This window comes from Saccopteryx leptura, chromosome 2, assembly GCF_036850995.1.
Source record: "Saccopteryx leptura isolate mSacLep1 chromosome 2, mSacLep1_pri_phased_curated, whole genome shotgun sequence".
NCBI lineage: Eukaryota > Metazoa > Chordata > Mammalia > Chiroptera > Emballonuridae > Saccopteryx > Saccopteryx leptura.
The window spans coordinates 278306931-278327080 of record NC_089504.1 but is presented as its reverse complement, the minus strand read 5'-3'; the positions used below and the strand labels follow the sequence as shown (position 1 = coordinate 278327080).

Below are 20150 nucleotides of genomic sequence, written 5' to 3'. Positions count from 1 at the left end.
AATGACATAGAGGCTAAAGAAACAATATAAAAAATCAAAGAAACCAAGAGCTAGTCCTTTGAAAGGGTAAACAAGATTGATGAACCTTTAACCAGACTCACCAAGAAAAAAAGAGAGAGGACTCAAATAAATAAAATTAGAAATGAGAGTGGAGCCTGGCGTGCAGGAGTCCTGGGTTTGATTCCCAGCCAGGGCACACAGGAGAAGCGCCCATCTGCTTCTTCACCCCTCCCCCTCTCCTTCCTCTCTGTCTCTCTCTTCCCCTCCCACAGCTGAGGCTCCATTGGAGCAAAGTTGGCCCGGGCACTGAGGATGGCTCCATGGCCTCTGCCTCAGGCACTAGAATGGCTCTGGTTGCAACAGAGCAACGCCCCAGATGAGCAGAGCATCACCCCCTGGTGGTCATGCCGGGTGGATCCTGGTCGGGCGCATGCGGGAGTCTGTCTGACTGCCTCCCCGTTTCCAACTTTGGAAAAATACAAAAATAAAAATAAAAATAAAATAGAAATGAGAGTGGAGAAATAACAACTGACACAACAGAAATACAAAATATTGTAAGAAAATACTATAAAGAACTGTATGCCAAAAAATTAGACAACCTAGGTGAAATAGACAAATTCCTTGAAACATATAATCTTTCAAAAATCAATCTGGAAGAATCAGAAAACCTAAACAGACCGATTACAACAAATGAAATTGATACAGTTATCAAAAAACTCCCAAGAAACAAAAGCCCTGGGCCAGATGGCTTCACAGGTGAATTCTACCAAATATTCAAAGAAGAACTAACTCCTATCCTTCTCAAGCTATTTCAAAAAATTCAAGAGGAAGGAAGACTTCCAAGCTTCTTTTATGAGGCGAGCATAATTCTGGTTCCAAAACTAGGCAAAGACAGCACAAAGAAAGAAAATTATAGGCCAATATCTTTGATAAATTTTGATGCTAAAATCCTCAACAAAATATTACAAACTAGATTCAGCAATACATGAAAAAAACCATACATCATGATCAAGTGGGATTTATTCTGGGGAGGCAAGGCTGGTACAATATTCACAAATCAATCAATGTGATTCATCACATAAACAAAAGGAAGGAGAATAACCACATGGTAATTTCAATAGATGCAAAAAAAGCATTTGATAAAATCCAGCACCCATTCATGATCAAAACTCTCAGCCAAGTGGGAATACAGGGAACATACTTCAACATGATAAAGGCCATCTATGACAAACCCACAGCCAACATCATACTCAATGGGAAAAAATTAAAAGCAATCCTCTTAAGATCAGGGACAAGGCAGGGGTGCCCCCTTTCACCACTCTTACTCTACATAGTACTGGAAGTCCTAGCCACAGCAATTATACAAGAAGAAGAAATAAAAGGCATCCAAATTGGAAAAGAAGACGTAAAACTATCATTATTTGCAGATGATATGATACTGTGTATAGAAAACCCTAAAGTCTCAGTCAAAAAACTACTGGACCTGATAAATGAATTCAGCAAGGTATCAGGATATAAAATTAATACACAGAAATCAGAGGTATATTTATACACCAACAATGAACCATCAGAAAGAGAAATTAAGAAAACAATTCTTTTCAATATTGCAACAACAAAAAAAATAAAGTACCTAGGAGTAAATTTAACCAAGGAGATTAAAGACTTGTACTCAGAAAATTATAAAACATTGATAAAAGAAATCAAGGAAGATACAAATAAGTGGAAGCATATACCGTGTTCATGGATAGGAAGAATAAACATTATTAAAATGTCTATATTACCCAAAGCAATTTATAAATTCAATGCAATACCAATTAAAATACCAATGACGGCCCTGGCCGGTTGGCTCAGCGGTAGAGCGTCGGCCTAGTGTGCGGAGGACCCGGGTTCGATTCCCGGCCAGGGCACATAGGAGAAGCGCCCATTTGCTTCTCCACCCCTCCGCCATGCTTTCCTCTCTGTCTCTCTCTTCCCCTCCCGCAGCCAAGGCTCCATTGGAGCAAAGATGGCCCGGGCGCTGGGCATGGCTCTGTGGCCTCTGCCTCAGGCGCTAGAGTGGCTCTGGTCGCAATATGGCGATGCCCAGGATGGGCAGAGCATCGCCCCCTGGGGGGCAGAGCACCGCCCCTGGTGGGCGTGCCGGGTGGATCCCGGTCGGGCGCATGCAGGAGTCTGTCTGACTGTCTCTCCCTGTTTCCAGCTTCAGAAAAATGAAAAAAAAAAAAAAATACCAATGACATACTTCCAAAATATAGAACACATATTCCAAAAATTTATATGGAACCACAAAAAAACTCGAATAGCCTCAGCAATCTTGAAAAAGAAGAATAAAGTGGGAGGTATCACACTTCCTGATATCAAGTTATACTACAAGGCCATTGTACTCAAAACAGCTTGGTACTGGCATAAGAACAGGCATATAGATCAATGGAACAGAACGGAGAACCCAGGAATAAACCCACACCTTTATGGACAATTGATATTTGACAAAGGAGGTAAGAGCATACAATGGAGTAAAGACCCTCTCTTTAACAAATGGTGTTGGGAAAATTGGACAGCTTCCTGCAAAAAAATGAAACTAGACCACCAACTTACACTGTTCACAAACATAAACTCAAAATGGATAAAAAATTTAAATGTAAACTATGAAACCATAAGCATCTTAGAAGAAAACATAGGAAGTAAGCTCACCAACATCTCTCGCAGCAATATATAAATATTTGCTGATTTATCTCCACGGCAAGTGAAATAAAAGACAGGATAAACAAATGAGACTATATCAAACTAAAAAACTCTTGCACAGCTAAAGACAATATGAACAGAATAAAAAGACAAACCATACAATGGGAGAACATATTCGACAATACAACTGGTTAATAACCAAAATTTATAAAGAACTTGTAAAACTCAACACCAGGAACACAAACAATTCAATCAAAAAATGGGCAAAAGAAATGAATAGACACTTCTCTAAAGAGGACATACAGATGGCCAATAGACAGATGAAAAAATGTTTAACATCACTAATCATTAGAGAAATGCAAATTAAAACCACAATGAGATACCATCTCATACCAGTCAGAATGGTGCTCATTAATAAAACAACACATGATAGGTGCTGGCGAGGATGTGGAGAAAGGAGAACCCTTCTGCACTGCTGGTGGGAATGCAAACTGGTGCAGCCACTGTAGAAAACAGTATGGAGATTCCTCAAAAAATTAAAAATGGAACTGCCTTTTGACCCAGCCATCCCACTTTTAGGAATATATCCCAAGAACACCATATCACTGACTCAAAAAAAGAAATGCACCCCCATGTTTATGGCAACATTGTTCACAATAGCGAAGATCTGGAAATAGCCCAAGTGTCCGTCAGTGGACAAATGGATTAAAAAGCTGTGATACATATATACAATGGAATACTATGGGGCATGAAAAAGAAGGAGATATTACTTTTTACCTTTTGCAACAACATGGATGGACCTGGAAACTATTATGTTAAGTGAAGTAAGCCAGGCAGAGAAAGAAAGATATCATATGACCTCATTTATTTGAGGAATCCAAGAAACAATGTGAACTGAGAACGGAATTTAGACGGAAGAGGGATCAAAGGAACCAGAGGAAAAGAGGACAGAGGGAAAGGGGATGAGAGGATGGGGTAAACCTGAAGGGAAGGGGGGAGGGAGATGTTGGGAAGGAGGCAAGGGAGATGTTGAGAGGAATACGGGGATGGGGGGATGCATTTGGGGCAACACTAGAATCTATGTAAACACAATAAAGTTAAAAAAATTAAAATAAAAAAACATGTTCCCAGCTGATTCTTTTAATGGGCAGCCAGGTTCAGGCCCACTGGGTCAGGGCAGTGTCTTTCAACCTTCTTACACTTGGGGACTGGTTAAAATAGGAGAATTACTTCAGGGATTGCTAAGGCAAAAATAAAAAACATTATTAGCATTTTGTGCATTATCTTTTAATTATAATTCTGTAAAATATAAAGTCTCTTAAATAACCAGATGAACAGTAAAAAAAAAATTTTTTTTAATAAAATACAACTGAAATTTTTAGAGAGCAATATTTAATTCAAGTAAAACTAGTACAAAATCTGCTGTTGGCCCTGGCCAGTTGGCTCAGTGGTAGAGTGTCAGCCCGGTGTGTGGATGTCCCGGGTTTGATTCCTGGTCAGGACAAACAGGAGAAGTGACCATCAGCTTCTTCACCCCTCCCCCTGTCCCTTCTCTTTATTTCTCTCTTTTCTTCCTACAGCCATGGCTTGGTTGGAGCAAGTTGGCCCAGGCTGCTGAGGATGGCTCCATGGCCTTGCCTGAGGCACTAAAATACCTTGGTTGCTGAGCAATGAAGCAATGGCCCCAGATGGGCTGAGTATCACCCCATAGGGGGCTTGCCAGGTGGATCCTGGTCAGAGAGCATACAGATGCAGGAGTCTGTTTCTCCGCCTCCTCACTTCTCACTTAAGAAAAATAATTTTAAAAAATATCTGCTGCTGCTTCTTTGCAAGAATACTTGATACCCAAGGCTGCAGTTTTGTTTCCAAGAGACTACATTCCAAGTGCTGCATTGACATTCATTATGTTTCTCCGTTTGGTTTTTATTATTGATAGGGCTGAAAAAGTCTTCTCAAACAAGTAAGTAGTAGAAAACACAATTAAAAGTTTAATAGCTTTATAACTAAGAGATGGATATTCTTCTTCCAGTGATATCCAAAATTGGATGATTGCATTTTATGTTTGAACACTAGAGAGACAGAAGAAGATAAATCTATCAGTTTTTCTTTTTCACAATGATTAAGGGAGCAGGAATTGATATCTTCCATGAATGGATTGTCAATCCAGAGGTTACCTTTATGAGAAATCCTCATTTTCAGGGTAACAATGGTCAAAGCTCTTAGATGTTGACCTATTAAATTAAATATGAATTTCCAGTTGATGTCTGCAGCAATCAAAACATCTCAGAAATGTGGGAACACTTTTCTTCCTGTATGCAACTTCCCCAAAGAACAAGTTTCTTTTTGAATGCATCTGTCTTATTTCTTAATTTAAACATGTTTGTGTTAAACCCCTGAAGAGAAATGTTTATTTCTCTGAAGAGGCTAAATATATCCGCCATATATGCAAGCTTAGCCAGTCATTCTTCATCCAACAAAAGCTCTACTAATGTGGAATTTCACTCTTGCAGAAACTGTTTCACTTTTTCTTTCAACTCAGAAAGGTGTGGAAAAACTTTTCCACTTAAGAGCCAGCTTGCTTCTGTATAGAGAAGGACATGTTGGTGTTATGAATCCATGTTTTCACATAGTGTCATGTCTGAAGTTCGAACTTCGACTACAAATATCATTGATGAACTTCACTGCATCATTCATCACTGTGTTCAATTCAGGGGAAAGTTTCTTTGCAACTAAATGCTGTCAGTGAATCCTACAGTGTGTGGACAACATTTCTGGATGGCAACACCCTTTATATTTGCAACTACCCCTGAGTGATGTCCAATCACACCCATAGCACTGTCTGGACACACTTCTACACACTGTCCCCACTTTAAGCCTTCCACTTGAAAGTACTCATTAAGACAATTATATAGCTCTGCGCTATTGGTCCAACTAGTTAGATCAAGACAACAGAGTATTTCTTCCCTAAAGTCTTTATTGTCTATATACCATCATTTTCTTCACTTAAATTTTCTGACTTTTCGTTTGGTTGTGTAATCTTTCAAAAAAACCCAATGGCTTCTCAATACAATTGCTATGCTTCAAATGAAAATGATGAGTAAATCTGAAAGGTTTAATTGCATCATTTGACAGAAATTCAGAGCAATACTACACACAAGGGCTGTGGCACACGACCAGGTGTACAGTGAAATTAAGTTTTAAATACTCCTTATTCTACTACCTAATAAAGTTTCCTTCTCTTGTTTTGGTTTCTGTTGCACCTTCCAAATTATCAACACATTTCTTTTTCACTGTTTCTTTTACTTATTTATTTATTTATTTTTATTTATTATTATTATTATTTATTATTATTATTTTTTTCTTTTACAGGGACAGAGAAAGAGAGTCAGAAAGAGGGATAGATAGGGACAGACAGACAGGAATGGAGAGAGATGAGAAGCATCAATCATCAGTTTTTTTGTTGCGACATCTTAGTTGTTCATTGATTGCTTTCTCATATGTGCCTTGACTGCGGGCCTTCAGTAGACTGAGTAACCCCTTGCTTGAGCCAGTGACCTTAGGTCTAAGCTAGTGAGCATTTTTTTATTTTGCTCAAGCCAGATGAGCCCGCGCTCAAGCTGGCGACCTCAGGGTCTCGAACCTGGGTCCTCTGCATCCCAGTCCAACGCTCTATCCACTGCGCCACTGCCTGGTCAGGCTTCACTGTTTCTTTTAAACTTGCAGCACTAGTACAATACTTGGTTTACTTTTGGCATCATCACTACTTTTCTTTTGACTATTGTTTCACTTTTGAAGAATGTTAAAATGTTTTGTTGTTTTTTTTCTTTCTATTTTGCAAATTTTAAAATTTACAGCAAAATGACACTAAAGCACACAATAATTTATTTGCAAACAATACATTAAGAACAGGAGAGTATGCATGACTATTTGCCCAAGTGTGAGAATAAAAGTACTACTGAGAGAGGGAGGGGGACAGAAACGGGAACACATAACAAATAAAGTTTTATCATTCTATGCATGGTAGTACATTATGGTGCACACTGTTACTTGGTTTCTGAATGCCACATGGATGATGCATTATAAGTTTGTTTCAATGCTATTTGCACAAGGGTGAAAAAAATGAACTACAGAGAGAGGGGTGGGAGTTAGAGCCTACACATAACCTAGCCAGCCAGAAACAGAAATACAGGAACAAATAAAGTTATATCTTACTGCGCATAACAGTGCAACATGATATAAGCTGATGCTTGATTTCTGAACTTCACATGTATGATACAGTGAATACTACATAAGTTAGTGTGAATGCTTTTTTTCTGTTACGCATGATTTGTAAATGCTCTGCAAAGTGCAAAAGATAGTTCAAAAGAGCCTACCAAGTTCCAAAGATTTCTAAGACAACCTCAATAGTATTTTCATTGATGATACAGACTGATAAGTGGAAATCACCCTGAGCATAGGTGAATTTGACTAAGCAGCTCATTGGGTCAATAATCTTCATACAACACAAGGGTGGTTAACTCTTTCCCAACCAGCTTGAAATTTCTGGTGGACAAGTATCAGTCTGCAGACTGGCGGTTGAAGAATGCTGCTGGATTAGGGGACTCTGATTCTATGAATGCAATCCAAACCTGCATCCCAAAGGACTCAGAGGCACACTCCCATCTCCACTTAGCTTTGGCCAGATCAGATCTGCCCAGAAGCTGCTGGGCCTTTAAGATAAAGAAGAAAAATGCTCCCATACTAGGCTTGATGGCAGCCCAGCCAACTCTTGCATTGTAGGCCCCTGTTAGACAGATAAGACCAAACCGGGCTGCAAGCCAGCAGTGCCGGGGGCAGGCAGTTGTTGAACCAGTTTAATTGTGTGAACAAAAGGTACCGCTGCAGCAGTTTGTGGAATCTGATCTCAGAGGGACCAGCTTTCCTCCCACCCCTGCCTGATGGCCTGAAAAGTAGAGACAGCTGATTAAGCAACTTAGCTCTCTCTCTCTCATCTAGCTTCTGTCCAACACTCCAAGAGCAAGGGGAGACTGGGACCCAAAACACGCTGGGAGAATCTGTGTCATTTTGGGAAACAGACAAGAAAGACATCAAAGGAGAATGACAGGAGGGTGATTAGGAGCTAAGGGAGGCAAACGCCCACGCGGCTTTTCCCTTGGGTTTCTCTCTATTGTTTGCAAAACTCATAATATTAAGACACTCTGTCCATCATGAGGATCGTGGAAAAGAAAAGCAGAATTTTAATCTTCTGAGGTTTAGTCCTCATAGTAACATAAACTGAAAGTTAAAATTCATGCTCCCCTCTCCCCTTTCAGTATCCGCATACATAGTAACACCTATTTTAATTTAAAAATTATTTACCCAGAAGCCTCAACCATCCAAAAAGAAAACCTACTGACTTCACTTATGTAGCAGAGGTTTATGTATTCATTTTGAGCCTCTTTACTTACATTTTATTTTATTTTTAAAAGATTTTATTTGTTGATTTTAGAGAGAGGAGTGAGAGAGAAAGAGGTAGGAATGGGAAGCATCAACTTGTAATAGTTACTTTTGTCCTGTGTGCCTTGACTGGGCAAACCCGGGGCTTTGAACTGGCAACCTCAGCATTTCAGGTTGACTCTTTATCCACTGTGCCACCACAGGTCAGGCTACATTTTCTTTTAATCCTTGTTAAAATTGTGTTCCAACTAGCATTTATTGGATCCCTACTATCTGTTAGCACTGGGCTAGGGGTTAGAGATTGATTGATGGTTAAGACATTGTCTTCGTGCTCTATGAGGTCATAATCTAGTTAAAAGCTACACACCTACAACACATACCATGAAACAAGACAGACTGGGCCAAGAGCTATAGTAGCAATAATAATAATAACAACCAACCATTTTAATAAGTCCGGTTACACAGTTTCTCCAACCTATAGCGGATTAATGTCAGAAAACTCAATTGCTTGAGATAGTTGACAGCTTGAAAGCAGAGGAAAAAACAAGTAACACCAGCGCCTCAGAAAGCACAGCTGTCTGTGACCCTTCAGTGTAGGGCAATCTGCCTTATTGGTTTCTTTAAATGTCCCTATTTTAATATGATAGTAAACTCACATCGGTAGATAATGACAACTATGCTTTATTGTTAGGTGCTGCATCATGTGCTTCACTATAGATAATTTCAATTAGTTCTCACAACAACCCTGAAATCTTTATCACTTTACCACTCAGATGAAGGAACTGCATGCAGCTCAGCAAGGCCAAGCAGCTTGCAAGGACCATTGGCTGTTAGGTGTGGGGTCAGAATCTAAACCCAGGGCTGGCTCTCTTTTTACTCCATCCCCAAAGTGATGCTCATAGTTATGAAGTCCAAGACACATAAGAGTTGGCAGAGAAATCGTCTTATTCAATGTCCTCATTTTACTGACAAGGAAATAAAAGAAGAGGTCATTCTAAAATATGACTTTGGGTTTGATTCCCGGTCATGGCACATACAAAAATTATATATATATATATATATAATTATTTGTTAAGGTATAATTGACATATAACAATGACTATAAATTTGACTATATTGTGAAATGATCACTACAATAAGTTTAGTTAACATCTGACACCATGCTTATAAAAACCAATCTATCTCTGTATCTACAAATTTGGTTTTTCTGTCTGTTTTTGTTTTAAATTTCATATATAAAAGTGAGATCATACAATATTTGTCTTTTTTCTCTCTGACTTACTTCACTTAGCATAATATCCTCAAGGGCTATCCATATTGTCACAAATGGCAAGAATTCATTCTTTTTTATGGCTAAATAGTATTCCATTGTATATACCACATCTTCTTTACCCATTCATCCATCAATGGATACTTAGCTTATTTCTGTTTCTTGGCTATTGTAAATAACACTGCAATGAACACAGGGTGCATAGATCTTTTTGAATTACTGCTTTTTTTTCCTTTTAAGAAATTTTTATTTATTAATTTTAGAAAGAGGAAAGGAGAGAGAAATATCAATTTGCTGTTCCACTTATAATATTTAAGCATTCATTGGTTGATTCTTTTTGTTTTTATGGTTTCTTTCTTTCCTTCTTTTTTTTTTGAGAGAGACAGAGACAGGAAAGGAGAGAGTCAGAAACATTAGCTTGCAGTTGCTTTCACTTTAATTGTACATTAAACTTCTCATACCAGTGTGTCCCCTTGCTCAAGCCAGTGACCTTGGACTTTTTATGCCAGCAACCTTTGGGCTCAAGCTAGCAAACTTTGGGATTGTGTGGATGACCCTCTGCTCAAGCCAGTAACCCAGTGCTGGTGGGCCCATACTCAGAGCCAGTGATCTTGGGGTTTCAAACTGGTGACCTCAGCGTTCCAGGCTGATGCTTTATCCACTGTGCCACCACTGATGAGGCCGTTGGTTGATTCTTGTATGTACACTGACCAGGGATTGAACCTGTAACCCTGGCACATGAGGACAATGCTCCACACAACTGAACCACCCAGTCAGGGCAGTGGTTTTTTGTTTTCTGTTGACAAATATGCAGAAGTGAAATTGCTGAACCTTTTGGTAGTTCTATTTTTAATTTTTTGAGGAATCTTCTCCATACTGTTTTCCATAGTGGCTGCACCAATTCACAATTCCATCAATGGTACACAAGGGTTTCCTTTTCTCTACATCTTTGTCAGCACTTGTTGTTTCTTTTCTTCTTGATAGTAGCCCTTCTAACAGGTATGAGGTGATATCTCATTGGGGTTTTGGTTTGCATTTCCCTGATGATTAGTGATATTGAGCATCTTTTCATGTACCTGTTGGCCAGCTGAATGTCTTCTTTGAAAAAATGTCTATTCAGATCCTCCACTCATTTTTTAAAAAATTTTATTTATTTATTTATTCATTTTAAAGAGGAGAGAGAATGAGAGAGAGAGAGAAAGGGGGGAGGAGCAGGAAGTATCAACTCCCATATGTGCCTTGACCAGACAAGTGCAGGGATTCGAACCAGCAACCTCAGTGTTCCAGGTTGACGCTTTAGCCACTGCACCACCACAGGTCAGGCCTCCACTCATTGTTTTTTTGTTGTTGAGTTGTAAGAGTTTTTTATTTATTTTGGATATTAACACCTTATCAGATATATGATTTGTAAATTTTTTCTCCTACAAAATTATATTAAGGATTCTTTGCTTTAAAAGGCAAAGAAGTGCCCTGGCCATATAGTTCAGTTGGTTGGAGCGCTATCCTGATACGCCAGGGTTGCGGGTTTGATTCCCAGTCATGGCACATACAAAGATCTTTCTTCCTAAAAATCTACCAATAAGTTTTTGTTTAAAAAAGGCAAAGAATAACATTTCAGGGAGATATCTATCAAATATCATTCCCATAACAACATCACAGGTTGGGTTTCCTAGAAGCCGAACCTAAGGTAAGCACCTGGACATGTGGCATATTACAGAAGTTCTCCTCAGAAAGTCCTCTAATGATTTGGAGCAGAATAAGAGGAAATAGCCAAATAAAACTGTGGTCGCAGGTAAAGTCTAGCCCTGCCTGACTTATGGTGAATATTCCTGAGAGTGGTATCCTTAGGAACATAAATAACATTGCAGAGTTGTTTTCTCCGCATCTTTTGTTCTTCCATATCAGTTAGTCTTTGGCTGTGACTCCTCAGGGTGGGTATAACTGACCAAGAGAAACAGCCCCCATCAAATGAGAGCTACTCTCAAGAGAAGGGTACTCATAACCGTTAGCAGTCAACCCACACAGCAGCGGGTGGGTACACTGGGCCAGGAAAGGGGATCTGGGCACGGCATCAAAATAGCATTCACTTATATGCTATTTATGCCTCTGCTTCCCACATTAGATTTTAAACTTGATTATATCCCAGCTCCTAGCACAGAGCCTGGCACATAGTAGGACTTCCATAAATGTCAGCAGAATAATATATACTTAAGAGGAAAAGTGTAATGCTCTCAAAGAGGCAAACTATAGTTATCTGGAAAAAATTGCCAGCTGAATGCAGTATCACTGGGCATAAGGACATGTTTGACCACAGGGGTAGAAAGACTCATCGAATACAGCACTATAACCTTCCCATCATCAACAAGTTTTGCTGAGAGTGCATATCTCTTCCTCTAAGCAATACTTTTGCTTCCCTACTTTGGGAGAGCATATTACATCAAAAAGAAGCTTGTGATGGCTTCTCACCAGCAGGAGACATCTGTGCTGTCACTGAGAATTAATTGTAAAAAACCTAGCCTAAGGAAATGCCCAAATATCTCCTTTTTGCTACCAGATTTGGTATAAGCAAGAAGCAACCTGTCAGGTGATTAGTGATATGTTCCCCACATCTTCCCAGATGGCCTACTTTTGCGAGCACCGTCCCACCTTTAAGTAAAGCAGCTAGCAAATGTGAAAGCTGCCTATTGTTCTTTGCCAAGTTGCAGTATTGGGCTTATGAGAGAAATACAGTATAGAATCTGCATGGCTGTTAATACTCTGATGAAGTAAAATTTCTCTCCCCTGAGATCTCAAGTACTGGGATGCATTTTCCACAATTGTCAAAAATCAAGAAAGAGCCTGACTGGTGGTGGCACAATGGATAGAGCATTGACCTAAGACATTGAAGTCCCAGGTTCGAAACCCTGAGGTCACTGGCTTGAGTTCGGGCTTGCCAGCTTGAGTGCAGGCTCACCAGCTTAAGCATGGGATCATTGATATGACACCATGGTCACTGGCTCCAGCCCATGGGTCACTGGCTTGAGCCTAACATCACTGGCTTGAGTAAGGGGTCAGTGTCTCGGCTGGAACCCTCGAGTTAAGGCACGTATGAGAAGCAATCAATAAACAACTAAAGTGCCTCAACTACAAGTTGATGCCTCTCATTTCTCTCCCTTCCTCTCTCTCGCTAAAAAAGTAAAAAGAAGGTGTGAGGATGTTGATTGGTTTTAAAACAGAAATCAATAGATGGACAGTGTTGAGTACGATGAGAGAGTTAAGGACTATTTCACTAGGTTGCCATGAAAGAAAGAAAGAAAGAAAGAAAGAAAGAAAGAAAGAAAGAAAGAAAGAAAGAAAGAAAGAAAGAAAGAAAGAAAGAAAGAAAGAAGAAAAAAGGGAGGGAGGGAGGAAGAAAAAAATATATAGTGATAAAAAATAGTGGAGTTTGGGGTTACCAAAAGCATTTTAGGACCCCCACATCTCTGATGGGTTCTGCTAGAACCACCACAATGTTGATAATGTTTATGCCAGGGTACCTGTTACAATGGAGTATATTAGTGGTCCCCAACCCCCGGGCGACGCACCGGTACTGGTCCGTGGGCCATTTGGTACTGGTCCGCAGAGAAAGAATAAATAACTTACATTATTTCCATTTTATTTAAGTCTGAACAATGTTTTATTTTTAAAAAAATGACCAGATTCCATCTATTACATCCATCTAAGACTCATTCTTGATGCTTGTCTCGGTCACGTGATACATTTATCCGTCCCACCCTAAAGGCCAGTCTGTGAAAATATTTTCTGACATTAAACTGGTCCGTGGCCCAAAAGAGGTTGGGGACCACTGGAGTATATATACCCTGCCTGTTCTGGCATGCTGTGGTTGGGTTCCTTCCCATGGGCACATGGTGTGGAAAGTCAAGGGACTTGTCCAGGTACAGCTTGTTCTGGTCACACCTGTTGTTGGGGGAGAATTGTGGGGTATGCTTCTGATGGAGGAAGAAGAAAGGGGAACCAGATGATGCAGATCAGTCGGCTGTGTATACAGAGGGGAAAAGGCGAGGCCTGCAAGTAGAATCTAAATTGTAGTTGTATTTTACTCGGTCCATCGTTGTTTGTTGTTGTTGTTGGTTTTCAATTTTGAATTAATTGCTAATTTGAAGAATTCAGAAATTTTACCTAAATATCCAGAATTTTCATTTTTCTTGAAAAAAAAAAATCAAACGACATTCCTGCATGGCGACATTCTTGGCTGGGCTGGGGAGCCACTGCCCCCTCTGGTGTAATGTCATTCTGCAAGTCACTGGCTCACACATTCATTTATACAACTTGCTTGGCCCCTGTGGATGTTGAGATCCCTGTTATTGTGAGCTAATGCTGTGGCTAATTACTTTGCTTCTTTTTTTCTGTTTTTGAAATTGTGGTAAAATATACATAACAAATTTGCCACTCTCAGTATACAGTTCAGTGACAGTAAGCACTCCCACAGGGCTGTGCATCCTCACCAGCAGTCACCTCCAGAACTTCCTTCACCCTCCCAAACTGAAACTCTGCACCCATCAAACATCAGCTCTTCATTCCCCCCTCTCTCCAGCCCCTGGCAACCACCAATCCACTCTTTGTCTCCACAAATTTGACTATTCCAGGTCTCCCAAATAGTGGAGTCATGCAGTGTTTGTCTTTTTGTGACTGGCTTATTTCACTGAGCACAATGTCTTCAAGGTACATCATTGCTTAGATTCTGACTCTGAATTCCGGTGCTCATTTCACAGATGAGAAAACTGAAGCCCCAGTTAAGCCCTCCATTTCCATAAGCAGCCAGGGGCAGACTTGGGATTGGAACCTGGATCCCCTGATTCCCTGATTCAGGGCATCCTTCCCTCGTTGCCCCTTTCTTAGACTACATTTCAACTTCCCAGTAGTGTAAGTAGGAAAGGTGTATTCTTCATAGGAGCAGACTGATTTTCATTCATGTAGGTTTAGAATGTGCCCTTCCCCTGTTGGCCCATATGATGGGTTGTCCAACATCAGTCTTGTGAAAGAGGAAAGAGCTACCCTTTAGTCAGAAATGGATATCAATAACCCCTTCTTCCCTGAAAGGGGGGGGGGAGTTCACCCTGTCCCTTCCACATATTGTTAGCTAACCCTTGCACTCCAAAGAGGCTTTTAACAGTGGCTCTCTAGGAACTGGAGTTGTCACACAGCTCTCACATTGGCAGGAAATGAGGAGAGACGTCCTCATTCATGTCTGCAGTGTACCTAGAACAGCCCCCTTCCAGCTCATCAGAGATGGATTCATTAGGCAGCGTTGTGTTTAGGTTACACCCACAGATGAGAACATTCGCAGCAGCCCTCACTGTGCAGTGACTGGTCCTGTGATGCGGCAGCTCCTTGTAGCAGCGCTGATTAGTGCTTAGCTTAACACCTCCACCTGTTTTTTGCTTGCTTCTCACTCACTGCTTTGCCAAAGTGAACGGAAAGGAAGCGGACCGGCTGTGCACCAAGGCGGCAAGGAAGTGCTGGATGACAGTCACACCTGCCTCCGCGGACCCTCCTAACGGGTTCATTTCTTTTCTGAGCAAGCTTGTTAAAAGCCAGCACGGTTTGACATACTAATTAGCTTCCTTTTCATTTTCTGCCATCCAAGTTTCAATGGGGAATCTTCCCCAGAATCAAATGCTAAGTTAGTTAGGCACTTTCTTATTTTAGTCTTGAGATAATTTCCTGTTCCAGGAAAGAGTAAAAGGTTAATTTTACTTCAAAGATCAACCTCTTCATGTTACTCTAATCAACAAGGCTTTTCTTGGCTGGGTGGTGGGGTTTGGAGAGAGAAGGAAGGGAAAAAGGCAAGAAAAGACAATCTCGCAAACATCAATACTCCTTTTTTTTGTATGAGAATCATCATCAACTACTATAGATATGAATAATGTGGTCTAGCACTTCTTTATTTATGACTGTGGCAATGAAAATAACTTAGTACTTAACCAATTATTTTTAAGAGGTGGTAACACAGTGTTTCTTTGAATGCTGAAAACCAGAAATAGAGCCTTTAAGAATTTCTTCTGTCTGCCAGACTGAATGTTGGCTGGGTACAGATTTAAACAGCACATGTGCGATGGAACAGGCCGGAGTGCCCCATATGTAGAACGCAAGCCTGTGGAATCCACCGCCCCGGTGTGACGCACAGCTAGCTGAATTCCGTCCCACCAGCCAGCACTCCACTTAACTGGCTGGGAATCAGAGGGAGAACACGCTTTCTGAGTGGCAAGTCTTACCCCAAAGTAAATAGTGACATTTATAGGGATGGGAACTACCCAGCCCCGGGAATGACAGCCTATTAAAAGGATAAACACTGCCTGTGAGGCTGACTGGGAACACCTTTCACAGCAGTTTGCTCATTTTAGGAACTTCTCACAGAAATAAATAGGAGGCAAAACCTGGGGTATTAGTTTTGTGCTTTGAAATATCTGAGTCATAAATGACTTGAAAAGGAAGTGGACTCATTCCAGACGAAGTGGAGATTTCACTTTGAGAAGAGATCCAAAGATGATTAAGATATAGTCCCCAACCTAAGGCGCTCCAAGATTTGTACAGGAGGCAGATGAGTAGTTAGAACTGGAGAAATAAAATACCCTGGTGGCTGGGAGTTGGCTCTCAACAAGAGGAGAATAAATCTCTATACCAATTCCCTTTCCATTACCAAGACTAGAGGGCGAGAGAACCCTGCCTAGGAATGTGATTTGGCCCAAAGTCAAGAAAATCTCAGTGCCATGGCTTCTGCAGGATCGTGTAGCAGACCGTAGGGTGGGGGTGGACAGATGACTGTCGTTGGGAAAGACACAGAGGTAGGCCCAGTTCTTTCCTCCCTACAGTTTAGCTTTCATTACGTCTCCGACTCAGAAGAGCCTGTTCCATACACCACTTGCATTGTTGTATTGTGGAGACAGGGCAGCAATGGGGGTAGGGGCCCTCCCCGCATCAGCCCTCTGCTGAAGTCAGCTTGGCGGCAGCAGTTTCAGATCCATGAAGGACAGTGGTCCTGGGACAGCAGTCAGCCCCGCTTCCATCGACACTTCCCCAGGTTACCAGGGGAAGGTGAGCCTTAAAGAGAAGGTCATGAAATAACTTTGGTCACATCACAAATATTCACAGAACAGCAGCAGCACATTTTTAGAGTTCTCTACAAAGAGGGGTTTTATCTCTTCCTCTTCACCGCCCCCCACCCTAATTGTACCCAGCAATTTGCAGATCCTCCTTCCCTCCCTGGGAGTCCCATAAAGGTGTCCATGTCTGCTCACCAACACAGTAGCCTCAGCCACCCCACCTGGTAGTAGGTCCCAGTTTCTCCTTTGCTGCCCTCACTCCCACAGCATTGTTACATCTGCTGTCCTCGTCAAGCCCACACGGTTGAAGCGTGTGTCCAAGTGTGCTGCCTCCCACAAAGGCTGGGCTGCCTACGGCGGCTGCTGCCAAGTGCCCTACACACGGACTGCTGACCTCTGCCCCCAATGTCCTTCAGGGGTTTTAGCCAACAGCCCCCCGCCCCACCCCCGCTTTGCTGCCTCTTTAAAGCCCTCTCTCCCTGTTCTCAGGGGAATCCAGGGAAGCCCAGGAGACTGATGTGGAAACTGACATGGAAACTGCCCATGTGGATTCTAACCAGAGAGGCAGGGATTGTTAGTTCATAGAAGAGTTCCTCTTCTCCTGCATTGGCTTCCATTAAAGTTTAAACTCCTTACTATGGTCCTGCAAATCATCTATGACACAATCTGAATTCTACCTCCTTTTCCAGCCTCATCTCTCACCTCCCCCTTCAGTTTCCCTTGTGGTTCCCACACTTGCCTGCTCTCTTTCATACTAACCCTCTGTACATACTACATATTATCTCCTCCTGGAGACCATTCCTGTAGCTCCGCCCACCTTTCTGAATCCTTTTCATCCTGCTGGATTCAGCTTTACCACCACTTCTCTAGGAAGCTACCCATGTCCATTCCCAACATCTGAGAAAGTTGCCCTCTATGTGTTCCCAGGACATCCTGTCCTGCCATCAGTCATCATTGTGTGAGTGTCTGACTTTTCCATTTCCCCGCCACACTGCATATTCCTTAAGAGCAGGGACTGAATCTTATATAGACTTTGTCATTCTATTGATAGTACTGTACACAGGAGCTGCTAAATAGATTACTAGATGATATGTAGTGAAACAGTTCCTGAATCTCTTCCTTTAAGGCAAGTTTTTTTTTTCCCAAAGGGGGAAACAGTCCCCAATGTGCATACACTTCTGAAGGACTATACCACTAGTCCCCTCTCCTGACTCTTAGGGTCAACCTGGCATATGCTTGAGCTAGGACTCCTATATAAAGCATCTGATGGGGATGGACCACAGCAGTGCCTCTCAAACTTTAATATGCATAGGAATCCTGTTAAAATGGGATTCCAGTTAGGGTAAGTTCTGAGATGCTAATACTGCTGGTTGGGGCCCCAAACCTTGAGTAGTAAGGTGCTAACTAGATGTCATGTATATTCTCTTTAAACTGATTACAGGATTCTGATTGCAGTGTAGGTAACTGTGGTACTGGCCTCCTCCCACAACCACATCAAAATTACAACTAAACAACAGAACAACCATCGTTCAGAACCACCTGAAATTGGGCTAAATGAAAATCCTACAACTAGGGAATTTAAAGAATAAGCCTCATCAAGAGAATGGTAGGAGGGCTAGAGAGCAAAACGGGCTGGTCCCACACCCACGAGCGGTGGATAAGAATCAGGAAGGAAGGATATGTTGGCTGCAGAAGTCCCTCCTGAAGAGTGAGGGGTCCCAGCCTCACACCTGGCCCCCAGCCCAGGGTTTCAGAACCAGGAAGAGAACTCCTCAGTGGGTGGGGTTTGGGGAGAGAAGGAAGGGAAAAAGGCAAGAAAAGACAATCTCACAAACATCAATACTCCTCACAAACATCAAACCCCCCACCAGCAGGGATTTAGGCTGAAGGAAATGGAAGGCTGCTGGAGTACCAGGCAATTCTTCTTTTTTAAAATTTAAATTTTAAAAAATTGTAATGATTGATTTGAGTTACAGAGAGAGAGAGAGAAATGTCAATTTGTTCTACTTACACATTCATTGGTTGATTCTTCTTTTTTTTTTTACAGAGACAGAGAGAGAGAATTAGACAGACAGGAATAGAGAGAGATGAGAAGCATCAATCATCAGTTTTTCTTTGTGACATCTTAGTTGTTCATTGGTTGCTTTCTCATATGTGCCTTGACCGTGGGCCTTCAGCAGACCAAGTAACCCCTTGCTCGAGCCAGCGACCTTGGGTTCAAGCTGGTGAGCTTTGCTCAAACCAGATGAGTCCGCGCTCAAGCTGGCAACCTCGGGGTCTCGAACCTGGGTCTTCTGCATCCCAGTTCGATGCTCTATCCACTGCGCCACCGCCTGGTCAGGCCATTGGTTGATTCTTATATGTGCCCTAACCAGGGATTGAACACACAACTGTGGTGTATCCAGATGATGCTTTACCCAATTTAGCTACACAGCCAGGGCTAGAAATCTAAATAAATATAGACTAGTAGAAATAAGAAAAAGAAAATCAGAGTCCCATTACTGAAGAACTCGTAACATGTTGACATTTCTTCTAGTGTTGTTTGAATAGTTGTGGTAACATAGTAGAAACAATTTGTGTTCTTTTTAATCTATCATTTAAAAAGAGAATTTTGGGGGTGAGAAAAATATTGTAAAATTGATTTCGGTGGTGGTTGTACAATTCTGTGAACATACTAAAATCACTGAATTGTACACCTTGAATAAGTAAATTGCAGAGCATGTAAATTATATCTCAATGGAGCTATTATAAAAAAATTTTAGTTTTTTTTTTTTTTTTTTGTATTTTTCTGAAGCTGGAAACGGGGAGAGACAGTCAGACAGACTCCCGCATGCGCCCGACCGGGATCCACCCGGCACGCCCACCAGGGGCGATATTCTGCCCACCAGGGGGCGATGCTCTGCCCCTCCCGGGCGTGGCTCTGCCGCAACCAGAGCCACTCTAGCACCTGGGGCAGAGGCCAAGGAGCCATCCCCAGCGCCCGGACCATCTTTGCTCCAATGGAGCCTTGGCTGCGGGAGGGGAAGAGAGAGACAGAGAGGAAGGAGGGGGGGTGGGGGGTGGAGAAGCAAATGGGCGCTTCTCCTATGTGTCCTGGCAGGGAATCGAACCCGGGTCCCCCGCACGCCAGGCCGACGCTCTACCTCTGAGCCAACCGGCCAGGGCCAAAAAAATTTTAAATATGCATTTTCTGTTATAATAAATTCATTGTTAACATTTTAAATTGTTACATAATCATCTATCAAGAGGCTTTACTTCAGTTTATTAAACTATTCTCCTATTGTTTGATATTTGGGTTGGTTCTACATTTTGGCTACCATAAAATTGCTATAGTCAAATTCTTTGCAGTTAATATTTCTCTTTATCTAGAATTAGTTCCTCCCAGAAGTAAAAATATCGTACTAAAGTGTAACATTATTTAAGCATTTATTGAGGCTATATTGGGGGGTAACAACCAGTTAGGTATGAATCACACTAAGTACTTTATATGCACATGTCTTTAAATTCTTCATTACCCTACAAGATCTATTTTATCTCTATTTTTAGAAGTTAAAACTGAAGTTCAGAGAAAACAACTAATTCATCCAAGAGCCAATATACAGAAAAGCCAGGTGCCTACTCAGCTCTGTCTGATCCCAGAAGCTATGATCATTCCCTCACTGGGCCTGAAGTTGTTCAAG

General features: G+C 41.6%; 1 non-coding gene across 1 annotated transcript; it reads left to right on the top strand.

Moving 5' to 3' along the window:
- The first annotated feature begins 1831 nt into the window (after nt 1–1831).
- TRNAT-AGU (transfer RNA threonine (anticodon AGU)) lies at nt 1832–1907 on the top strand. Its single transcript has one exon. It is a non-coding gene; the product is annotated as a tRNA-Thr (tRNA).
- The last annotated feature ends 18243 nt before the right edge of the window (nt 1908–20150 follow it).